The following is a 13,165-nucleotide window of genomic DNA, read 5'->3' as shown; positions in this document are numbered from 1 at the left end:
CCTCCATCTGAAATTTTTTTTAGTTTGTTATATTGCATTCGACACAGAATGAGATGATGGCATATTGATATCCGCATACATGTTGCATTACCGTAAATCACTTGTTTTAAAGGAAGTGGATTTTACCCTCTTTTGAAATTGTGTATTCCATGTTACCATTGACATGGCAAAGTCAGAGCCCAAATTTTGCTGTTACAGACGTGGTCCTCATGACAAGTTATCAGACTTTAAGGTCAGTCAAATTTGTAGTGAAGTTGGAATATTGCTCTGCTAAAGACCCCGGTTCTGGAACTTCTTTTCAGGAAATGTCTGAAAAAAGTGTGCCAGAAATTTGGAAGATAATTCGACTAGTGTCTTGAAAGTGGATGTTTTACTAACAAGACGCTTGATGAGTTTAATAACAGTAATACTTTATTAAAATAACCATTCCAAATAAAACGAGCAGCACATCCGCGAAGCAAACCTTCAAATAACAAATGGTATGAGCAATTTAATATTAGTTACAGATCATTATCTGACAAAACACAGCAGGTGGCTGAATGGCTTCAGTGCTCAGTTACGGTCCAACACCCACCACTCTGCCAGCTGCGCGTTTTTTGCTTTGAGGTAACAAAGATATTATACAACAGTTACGTCCTTTACGCCTTTTATTTAATTGAAAGTGACATTTGTAAAACTACTTTGCTGTCCGGTTACCGAAAGATGACACCAAAATTAAATTCAGTGTTGCACTGATCCTGTCATTTTTTTTAAAGTGAGGGAGCATTTAGGGTAACATTCAGGATCCCGTGTTGCTGTAGGTCGAAAAAAACATTATTATGTAAATCGGGGAAGAACCCGCCCCATGTCGAGCATTCTCGTATCCGCAACTAAAATCAACATCCCTGTTCGGGTTATTATTGAACCATACAAATATGAAGTGGAACAGAAAACAGTAAAAGGTGTAAGCCAAAGATAACGGGCTATATCACCAACAGCTCCTTGCGATTCGTCATGTTAAAGTTAACAACTGCTGTCAACACCGTCATATGATAGTTTTGAAAATGCTGTGGTACAAATCAGTAACTCTCGTGGATAGAATATAAAAGTGTGGAACAGTAAGAAATGCATAAATCCTTCAGGATGTTTGTTCATGAAATCCACAGATCATTGGGTTTTATTAATTGATTCATCGAATATAAATTACAGACGTTTTATAGAACGTGTATTAAGCAGTGATTAGAAATCACCACTATCAAAACTGAACGAACAGAACCGAAAGGATATTAAAAGTGAGAGATACATAAGAGCATGAAAAACATAAGAAATAAGTGTAAAGTCTGGTCCCTTCCGAGACTGCTCAACTATCCAAGAGATATTGGGTAATATGAACGTGGTCCTGACAAATTGCTGCCTGGTTACTCGAATCCTTGCAGGGAGGGAAAATTAATGCCTGGACATTTCTTCTGAGGATAATGGAGATTAACGAGAAATTTCGTAGAAGTAGTCAAGGATAATTACTATTTTGATTGAAAAGTAAGAAAGGATATTTTGTTAAAGATTTGAAGACCGGTGAGCGCAGTTTTAAAACTGTTGTCAATAAAGCCAATGGGTGCTTTGTATTTATACACTAAGTCCGTACAATCCACAATGCGGTGCAAAGAAATACAACAACCATTTTAAATTGATATACTTTTAGAAACAAAAAGTTTGCCAGCCGAGGGAGAAGAGATAGGAAACTTTGATTGTAACTTCAGATTTTCGGAACAGACCTTATATATTCGCCGTTCAATGTTTTGCAAGATTCCATACTTCTCTGAAGACAGTAAATGCTGGCATGCAAAAATGGGATCCGTAGTGAGGTGCGTGAACCCTATTTGTGCTTTGAGTTATGCTATGAATTTCGCTGAGGGATTTATGCTGTTGTAAACGAAGACAACGCTTTTGGATATGTACTTGTAGAAAATTGTGTACTTATAACCACCTTCTCCCCAAATCCATTTAGAGACAACTTAAGTTTTCAAGATTATTCTTTATTTATGGAAGATTTTTATGTTTTTTAATCCAGTTCAATTCCCGAAGAACAGCATAAAACTCTGAACCATATCATCCGTTTCACTGGGATATTTTACACAGAGTAGAAACGTCATGTTCTTTGAAATAATCAATGAAACTTAAGTACATGCCCCAACACCTCTCACTCTGATCTTATTTTTATGATCTTGTCAATACTTTGATCCTGTGAGTTGGGTGACGGGCGCATACATTCTTCCGTTAAGGCTCCTTGTAAATCATATAATTCTGTATTGGTTTATTGATATGAACGGAATGAGGGACATCGGTGATCTATTTGAATAGAGGCAATCTTGTACCTTGGTGACGTGTATGAGGACATTTTTCTTGTCCTCATTTGAACACAAGATCACAAAGATATGGAACAATTCTGCTGTCGGTTATTTCTGTGCCAAAGCGTCTGCATCGGTGACATCAGTTTTCTGAGAGGACTCTGTGCCTCGGTAGTTGGTCAGTTAACCACCAAAGCTCCAGATATGAGCTGCGCCCAGCTTCTCAGCTGTGATTCACTTCCCCTCAGAGTTACAAAATCTCTCGTTCAACTCCCATTCCAAAGATATCTACACATAAATCTATGCTGGTGAATACCAATTCCAATACAGTGAATGCTGCATGGCCGGAGGTGTTGTCTTTCGGGGGATTTGGATGAAATTGTTATGAAGCCAAACGTACCTAAAATAAGTGTAATATCTGGCAATTGTCACATTGTTGTTTGTATGATTTGGCTGCGCACAAATCACTTGTTGCATTTCTGACATTAAACCGTGACTAAAGTTCGAAATCGTTTTATTGTTTAAAGACAGTTTGTGCCGACGTAAAAAAAAATGGCAATGTTTTCTTCTCGGTTTAGTCATTGTATCTGATGTTTGGCACAATAAAATGTGAACGAGTCCAAATAAATCATGCACAGGCCAATAACTGGTGCCATTAACCATTTTAATGTGTGATCGGTTAGTTCCATCAGCAGAGTTTCGATTTATTAGAAACATAGATTGTTGCAGATTCCATCTTTTGCACACCACTTTCCTTTGGAGCAATCTGTTCTGCCCTATTTCCCTGCTCTTGCCTGCAGTCCAACAAATTATTGTCTATCAATTGCCTGGCTTATTGCTCATTGAAAGCTTCCACTGACCATTTCAACAAATCTTTCAACTGCGAGATCCAGTTCGAAACTAGCCTTTGTATAGAAGAAGCTTCCATCTGCCACTGAAATTTTAGTACCCTCCTCTTCCTTGCCGATGACTGTTGCTGAATACGTATCAGCTTTCGAGCCTTTGCCTTCATGCGAAGATCATCTTATTGGTTCCTAATCAGATGCATTTAGTACCTACATGCCTGTGGAAGGCTTTGGAACTCCTTTTAATATTACCTGTCATTATCCTCCCTTTTTGTCCTCTTCATCTCGCTTTTCACCTTCCATTAAAGTTTATAACAAGCGCTCAGTTTCTCCCTTGAATTATCCATATTTTTAGTTTCTTTATAATAGAGCAGACCTTTCCTTTCCTCCGTATCAGCGAAGTGTAGGGTATTAAATTACTTTTCAGACCCAGTACTAGGTTCTGTTCCTGCCGCACGTCATTAGCACTGCTCAGAATTGGTCCTAGTGCATCTTTGCGCTCGTGTACCAGTCTCTGTATTTTTGCTTCAAGGCTCCAAGTGCTTCAGTGTTTCTGTTTTCCATTAGTCACTATGCAATCTTTCCCTCAGAATACAAGCCAGCATTGACTCTGTGGCAATAAAAGTTATTGTTCAGTGCACAGAGATAAATTTGATAATATGTCATGTTGCCTGAGTTAAAAGCAACTATCTCAGTTGGTGATTTTTTTTCCGATAATTTGTACATTTTTGGTTTCTTGCTGTAGCATCCCAATTGTTCTGAAGCAGATGGCGTTAAGCTGCATTCTTGAAACGCTGCAGTTCTTATAGTGAAAGTACCATCACAGTACTCTTGTGCAGAGGGTGTCATAATTTAGACCTAGAGACTCTAAAGAAAAGAGTGACCTATTTCTACGCAGGATGGCGTGTGTCTCGTCCTTGGTATTGGTTTATTATTATCAAATGTACAGTGAATATGTTTTGTTTGCATGAATCCAAGCACAGTATTCCGTACAAGTGAACATCGAGAGAGTAAAAAATAAAAACATGATGGAGAAGATAGTTAACAGTTATGGAGAATGTGCAGTGCAGGTAGACATAAAATGTGCATAACCACGACGAGGTAGATTGAGAGATCAAGAGTTAATCCTTTAATGTAAAATAATTCTGCACAAGAGCTGTCCTTGAGCCTGATGGGACGTGTTTTCAAGAGTGCAGCACGATCTGCTGATGCTTATGTTCACAGGCATCTGGTGCTCTTGTCTGTCATGTTGAGAGAGATCGTGACTTTTTATGATATTGTCAGAGTTACCTGGATAAGTGACTGCATCTTTAAATAGTACTCTCTGCAGCCGCCGTGAACTGTTGGCGTAGGGTATGAATGCTTAAAATAGTGGCTGCTTTAAAAATCAATTTCGGCCTAGACAGTTTTGAGTTGTTGAAACTGTAATAATCCAAAGAAGTGGACAGTATTCTATCAAGGTCCTTGCCGATGCTGGTAAGTGTTTGCGGTGTCAGTAGATGAGTTACTCACGACAGCAGACCCAGCGATTTACATTCTATTCTAGCCATTGCTGGATCTGTAAAACATCTGGTCAACCGTGACACCCCAGATTGATCTTTAATAACAGAAGGTTATATTCGATTAAGTTAGAGATGTCATCACTTGGCACTTTTGCAATGGAGAATTTGCCTATCAGTTATTAGTCCAGGCTTGACTGTTGTGTCGGTCCTGCAGTACATAAGTATCAACTTTTTTTTGATAAAATGACGAGTCTCAGTGGGGCGGCTGATGGAACTGTTACCTTGCAGTTCCAGCGATTCGGCTTCAGTTCTAATTTCCAGTGTTGTTTGTATGGGATTTGCACGTCGCGGTATCACTGCGTAGGTTTCATTCCCATCCGAATGATATTGGTAGATAGATTTATGGAGGTATACTGCACGGAAACATGCTCTACAGTCCAACTCGTCCACACAGTCCAAGATGGCTATTGCGCTAATCGCTTTTGCCTGTCCTTGGCCCATTTTGCTCGAAACTTCTCCTACTCTTGTACCTGTGCAAATGTTCGTTTTGTTTTAAACGTTGTAATTGGACCTTCCTCTGTCACCTACTTCTGCAGTTCGCTGTGTGCCCTATGTGTGAACATTTTGCCGCTCAGATTCACTATAAATCCTCCCCACCACCCTCATCCTGAGCCTATACCCTCTAGTTTTCGACTCAACAGCCATGGGAAAAAAAAAAGAGTATGGCTAACTTTCATATCCACGCCAATCACCATTTTTTAAAACCTCGATAAGGTCAACCCTCAACCCCCTTCGCTCTGGGGCAAACAGTCCACGCCTGTGCCTTTTGACCTTCACAGTGGTCACCCAATTCCCTGCTGACTGTACATTCGGAGTTACCAACTGGATAATCATCACGCATGCTGCACAACTAGTCCAAATCCAATTCAGCCTCTCAATGTGGTCAGTCAGGAACTGCAGCTGGTCACGCTACCTACAAGTATAGTCACCAGGGACACAAGGGTTTACACTATTGCAGAAGCGGGAACAGAAAGGAAACAGACTTCAGGTACCAAGAGCATAGTACAGCATAAACACTGGGATATATTTTATGACCTTCTCCTAGGTGAATACAGAGGCAAAGTACTCAGTTAGGACCATGGCCACACATTTCACCTCCAAACACATGTTTCATCCGTTATACTTGAGTGGTCTTACTCTAGCCCTTGATTTTGATATGTGCATAGAATGCCTTGGTATTCTCTTTAGTTTTCATTTCCAAGGCCATTGCATGCCCCCACGCCACGCCCACCCTATGCAGTTCTCCTAATTGCTTTCTTGAGTTCTTTTCTGGCTTCTTTATTTTCCGCAAGGGCCCTGACCGATTTTAGCTTCCTAAACATTACAGATGCTTTCTTTTTCTTCTCGACTAAATTCACAACTTCTCAAGTCACCCACGGTTCCCTTACCTTGCCATCGTTGTCCTTACTTCTTACTGCAACATACCAGTCCTGTACTCTATGCAGTTGTCCTTTGAACAAACTCCACATATCAGATATGAACTTGACGAAAGACAGATTTTCCAAATTAACTCGCCCTCGATCCTACTTAATTTTCACGTCAGCATCCCTCCCGCAATTTATAAGCTGTAGGAATCTTTGGTTAGGCGGAGTTGGATAATTGAGTGCAATTCTGGTTACCACACTGTAATATCGACGTGATCAAACCAGAGAGGATGTAAGAGGATGAACAGAGGTGTTAGTTGTGTTGGAGGGCTTGAAATATATGGAACGACTTGATAGTCTGTGTCTGTTTTTCCCTGGAGCAAAGAAGGCTTAAGTGTGACATAACAGAAGTAAATAAAATTCTGAGAGGCACACATAGTGTTGATCGCAGAATCTGTTTCCCTTGGTCGGCATTATGAAACTAGAATATCTAAGATGAAGTTTAAAGGGGATCTGAGCCGTACATTTTCACACAAATGACAGATAGTATCGGCAAAGTGTTGCGAGAGGAGTTGGTGGAGACAGGAACAGTAACAACATTTAAGACATATCTGGACAGGAATTGAATGAGCAATGCATTTTGGGATATGGTATTAGTGCACTCAAGTGTGGATGCTCATCATGGTCAACAGAGACGTGTTGGGTCGAAGGCCCTGTCACAACGTTGGAGAACACTACATGTATGTAGAACTTCATGAAGTAAGGACTGCTCCAGATTTAACAATTTTAACGAATCTACAAAAGAATAATATGGCAGATGTAGAGAACTGAAAACAATGGAACCGCTCAGGAGTATTGAAAATATACGGGCGTACAAAAACTGGTAGAGAAACGCTGTCATGAAATATCAGTGGCGGACCACATTAAGGAAAATGCCAAAGTACTTTGTTACCCTTTTAAGAACAAAAGGGAACTTTTGACCCATTAGGGACCAAAATGACACTCTGTGCGTGGAGGCAGAGGACATGGGTGAGGCAGGAAATGTACTTACTACAAAATTGTTCCATCTTTCAGAGCGGGGACAGCGAAAGTCAAGAAAATATTATCATTCAGAATGAAGGCATATTTTGTATCTAAATGGTCTTAAAGCTGGTTAAATCCCCAAAAACTAATGAAATGTATCCCAAGGATGTGGGTGGAAACGGAAGAGGTTGTCGTAACCTTGAAAAAGATTTTTAAAACTTGGCTAGCCATAGGTAGGTAAAATATGACCGGAGGAGAGCAAATGACAACTTACGTAAGAAGAGTAGCAAGGATAAAGTCAAGTTATAGCAGAACGGTGAGTGGCAGGGAATTTATTGGACTAAATTCTGAGGAATAAAATAAAATAAGAATTGGAATGGAAAGAAAGCAAAACTAAATCCTGTTTAGGGGCAGATCCTAGCTGAGCCTCTTTGATAGAATATGTCGAGGAGGAACCAAAAGACATCGATGAGGGGAGTGTGGTTGATATAAGTCATGCTGAATTCCGTTATTCCTGTGACAATGTCCCTCATGGGAGACAAGTGATAAACGTTAGAGTCCATGCAATCCAAGTATGTTTGGCAAGTTTAATACAAAGTTAGTATTTCTGAAGAGGTAGACTTTAGTGTTAAAGCCGCTAATCCCGTCAACGTTGTAGCACAGGTCGATAATTAGTGAATAAGGCACTCGGAGACTTCACATTATTAGATGTCGAACATAAGAACAGGAAAGTGATAGTTTAACATTACAAAATATTCTTTGGTCCATATCTACAGTACTGTGTGCAGTTTGGACGTCACACGATAAGAAGGACGTGATTGCACAGAAGTGGCGATTCTACAGGTTGATATATGCGTTGAATTATGATAATAGACTGTGTCAGGTTTCCTCTTTTTTCTCTGGAGTGGAGGAGGCTGTGGACACCTCATGGAGCTACGCAAAATTTAAGAACATTTTTAGGCTGGATGGCAAGAAAAAGTCATGGAGTAGAAGCATATAAAATAAAAGGGATAGGTATATGATGAGGGCTGAGAAGATTTGACGTAATGTGGGGAAGAATATTTTTTCACTTAGAGTGTGGTTGGAATCTGGCGCGCATTGCCCAAGTGGGTCAAGGGGACAGCTGCTCTCACGTGCACTTGAATTGCCAATGTACAGGAAGCTGCTGATCAATTGCTGATAAATGACATTACTATATTTTATTTGATGGTTGGCATGGACATTGTGGGCGTATGGGCTTGCTCTGTGCTGTACGACCGTAAGACTCGAACCCTTTTCATGTGTTATCTCGCACTTCAACAAGTGCAGAGGCGATGACCGAATATTGAAACTGAATCTGATATAAATCAAATACGCAGCAGCACAAGCGTGAATGCAGTGTGACGGTAATTAGAACATGGAACATAGAACAATTACAACACAATTCAGGCCCTTCGGCCCACAAAGCTGTGCCGAACATGTCCCAACCCGAGATATTACTAGGCTTACTCATAGCCCTCTATTTTACTCAGCTCCATATACCTATCAAACAGACTCTTGAAAGACCTTATGATATCAGCCTCCACCACTGTTTCCGGCAGCCCATTCCATGCACTCACCACTCTCTGAGTAAAAAGCATACCCCTGACATCCCCTCTATATCTACTCCGCAGCACCTGAAACCTATGTCCTGTTGTGGCCACGAATTCAGCCCTGGGGAAAAGCCTCTGACTATCTACCCTATCAATACCTCTTATCATCTTATACACCTCTATCAGGTCCGCCCTCATCCTCCGTCTCTCCAGGGAGAAAAGGCCGAGTTCCCTCAACCTGCTTTCATAAGGCATGTTACGCATTCCAGGCAGCATCCTTGTAAATCTCCTGTGCACCCTCGTGATGGCTTCCACATATTTCCTGTAGTGAGGCGTCCAGAACTGAGGACAATACTCCAAGTGGGGTATGACCAGGGACCTATATAGCTGCAACAATACCTCAAGGCTCCTCAATTCAATTCCCGGATTGATGAAGGACAATACACCATATATGCCTTCTTAACCACAGAGTCAACCTGCGCAGCCGCTTTGAGCGTCCTATCGACTCGAACCCCAAGATCCCTCTGATCCTCCACACTGCCAAGAGTCCTACCATTAATGCTATATTCCGCCAACATATTTGACCTACCAAAATGAACCACTTCACACTCGTCTGGGTTGAACTGCATCTGCCACTTCTCAGCCCAACTTTGCATCCTATCTATGTCCCTCTGTAACCTCTGACAGCCCTCCAAACTATAGACAACACCCCCAACCTTCGTGTCATCCTCAAACTTACTAACCCACCCCTCCACTTCCTCATCCAGGTCGTTTATAAAAATCACAAAGTGTAAGGGTCCCAGCACAGATCCCTGAGTTACACCACTGGTCATCGACCTCCACTCCGAATACGACCCTTCTACAACCACTCCTTGCATTCTGTGGGCCAGCCAGCTATGGATCTACAATGCAATGTCCCCTTGGATTCCATTTATCCTTACCTTCTCCATAAGCCTCGCATGGGGTACCTTATCAACTGCCTTGCTCAATACCATATACACTACATCTGCTACTCTCCCTTCAACAATGTGCTTAGTCACATCCTCCAAAAATTCAATCAGGCTCGTAGGGCAGCACCTGCCCTTAACAAAGCCATACTGACTATTACTAGTCATATTATACCTCTCCAAATGTTCATAAATCCTTCCGCTTAGGATCTTCTCCATCAGCCTACCAATTAATGAGGTAAGACTCAGCGGTCTAAAATTTTCTAGGCTTTCCCTACTCCCCTTCTTGAATGAGGGAACAACATCCTCAACCCTCCAATCTTCCGGAACCTCTCCCGTCTCCATGGATGACACAACGATCATCGTCAGAGACTCCAAAATCTCCTCCCTCGTCTCCCACAGCAACCTGAGGAACATCTGATGTGGTCCCGGCGACTTATCTAACTTGACGCTTTCCAAAATTTTCAGCACTACCTCTTTTCTAATATCAACATGCCCAAGCTTTTCAGGGAGCTGCAAGTCCCCACTACAATCCCCAGAACCTTTTCCGTGGTGACTACTGACGTAAAATATTCATTAAGTACCTCCGGTATTTCTCCGCATACTTACACACTTTCAAGGTTACCTGAAATCTGCCTGATTGTCAATCCAGTGTGAACTATTCGATTGACGATATTTTCAAATTAACAAAGTGTGTGTATGGAAATGTGACAAAATTTTGATGAGTAAAGTAAAGATCATCTTCCTTTGATATCTACTTTTGACACGGGGCAATAGAGCAAAATGTTCACAAAGTTATTGAACTCTGTGATCGAGAGGTATTCCAGTCCAGCACTTCCCCAGCTCCGGCTGAACGATCAACCGAGTGCACTCTCAATGGCTACAGCAACACAATAAATAACGAGATTTGTTTTTACAAGTCAGGTGGAGTTTTGCATTTACATTCAAATACAATAGAGGTAATTATTATTGCGGACCAGTGTATTCGCAATGGAAATGGGCAGACGTTCAAATTCCAAAATATTTCGATGAGGTAGAGATATTTGTGCTCTGCACGTTCGCATATTTTCCCACGGTCAATATATTTAAATATAGCTGTTCGCACAATGAAGTTCCTTCATTTGATTTTGGGGAAATATCAGTCCCGGTTAGTGTCTCAGCCGTGTGTGAAAGGAGACTGGCAGGAACAATTTCCTTATTTTCCCCATTAAACAGTGCTTCCTTTTTCCTGTCATTTCTCTCTGTGTGTCTGTCTGTCTGTCTCTCTCTCTTTATTTGAGCAAGTGATTAGAAATTATCATCTACCAGACTGCGATAATAATCGTGTCTCTCGAGGATATGTTCAGTCATCGACCCTGTTCAAGCATTCAACATAATTAATTATTTTCCTTTTTAGCAAAAGAAAATAAATTACTGATCTAAAATTATCAGCTTAATTTATGTCACTTATGACTCATGAGGGAGTTTTGTACTCCCCAATCGCCAATTAAGTGAATAAAACTTTTCCGTACTCCTGTGCGAGATAGCCTGGCTCTGATGCTACCTACATGTTCCTTGACACCAGACTCCCGCATGAGGTGAAAGTTCGCTTTCGTTTTCCAATTAATTAGTATAAAATGTTCTAACTTGTGCTTCTCTCTTGAATAAATCGTGTGGTGCAGGCATAAATGCTTTGGCCCATACAGAGAACCAGAAAGTGTTGCCTGAATCATGTTGACCGATAGTGAATGTCTTCGGAGGAAACAGGTGGCATTCAGCCATTCAGACTTCAGCAACCTGAACTGTTCAGGATTGTTAAAGAGTGTACCAAAACGAAGTAACTTTTTCCTCCCTGCGAGGTACGGTGAAGGATTTCTATAAAAAAAGGAAATGACGTGGAGAAACCTTCCAACCTCTTAAAAGATTCGAAGCTTTAAAACGCGCTCCCACAACAAAGTACACTTCTCTATTATTCTGATTGAAGCCACTTGATTTAGTAAATATCCTTGGAGGTTATGAAGGGAAATTTAGGTAGGTTATCGAGGAAAGCGTTAAATTCGTCAGAATTTTGATGTTTGATGGAATCTGGACAAGGAGAAGAAGGTCCGATCCTGCTCCCATGTCTCCGTGCTTTCTCCCAAAATAATACCCCAGGCTCTCTAAGGGCCTGCACTACACCTAAATGAACATCGGTCACTTCACCCGCTACATAACACTGAATCGTTACCAAACCAAAAAAAAACATTTCGTTGACAAAGTGAAAACAACTGAACTGATACCGGAAATTTCACATAAAAACAGAAAATGACGGAAATACTCAACATGTCTTGCCTCAGCTGTGGAAGAGAAACAGAGTTAACGTGTCAGATCGAAGACACTTTGTCATAACTGGGAAGCAAACAAAAAACGTTGTTCAATCGCAGGAGGGTTGGGGTAGGGGAAAGTATATCAGAGACATGGCCTGACCTGCTGAATATTTCAAATATTATCTGTTTTTCTTCCACATCCTTGCATTCCTGCTATAGTTTTTGTAGCAATAACAAAGTCGTCCCATCGGGATCCCGTATTTAGTTATCAGACACATATTACTCCGTTTGGTACGTTAATTCAGTTAATTGTGTCGAATTAAATTATCTTCAGAGGGCATGATGAACATGAAGCCGTCACTTTATCAGAGAAAGCCTTATCTTGTTCATTGGTATCTTTAGGGAAGGAAATCTGTTAATATTACTTTGTTAGACCGAAATGTGATTTGAGATCCACTGCAATGGGTCTTAACAGACGTCTGGAGCCCCTTTAGATTGGGAGAGGCGTACAGCATATTAATCAACATTGGCGTTGTTTACAGCATCACACTTTTCAGGCAAATAGTCAGACTCTTGTTTCATAACAGGAAATTAAATAAAGTTTTCTTTATTCTCTAGTTCAGACGAATATTCTTTGTCATGAAACTTTCTGTCTGTTTTGCCTTCACGTGGAACTGATCTGCTGGATTTCCCAGGATTTGCGGCCGTTATTGTTTTCTTGTTTGCAATGTCTGGTTCTGTCCAGTCTGACCTGTCGGACAGACGGCCCAGAGGGAACAGTACTATGGTACAGAGCCCGAGGAGTTCTCAGCCCGATGGAATTTCATGGCTTCCGAACAAACAATATTACCACCTACCATCATCCACCTCCCTGATCTGATGAATCAGGGTTTCCTAAGTTTGAACAGCGCCTGGAAGAAAACACTAAAAACACAATCCATTCTATTTTACTGAGTGTAGATTTTTGACATCAAAGACAATCGAGTTGGCCGAGTGCGAGAAGACGTTGCTGCAGGAGGGAGGGTTTTAGATTTCTGGATCATTGGGATCTCTTCTCGGGAAGGTGGGACCTGTACAGAGAGGACAGGTTACACCCGAACCAGAAGGGGTCCAATATCCTTGCAGCGAGATTTGCTAGGGTGGTCCGGGAGGGTTTAACCTAGTTTGTGAGGGGGAAGGGAACCGGAGGAAGAAGGGAATGTGGAAAAGTTAGATCAAACAGGTAGAGAGACTTTGGGGAAGGA

The sequence above is a fragment of the Pristis pectinata genome, chromosome 12, assembly GCF_009764475.1.
Source record: "Pristis pectinata isolate sPriPec2 chromosome 12, sPriPec2.1.pri, whole genome shotgun sequence".
In the NCBI taxonomy this organism is placed as follows: domain Eukaryota; kingdom Metazoa; phylum Chordata; class Chondrichthyes; order Rhinopristiformes; family Pristidae; genus Pristis; species Pristis pectinata.
The sequence above is the reverse complement of the archived record's forward strand: the minus strand, read 5'-3'. Positions refer to the sequence as shown.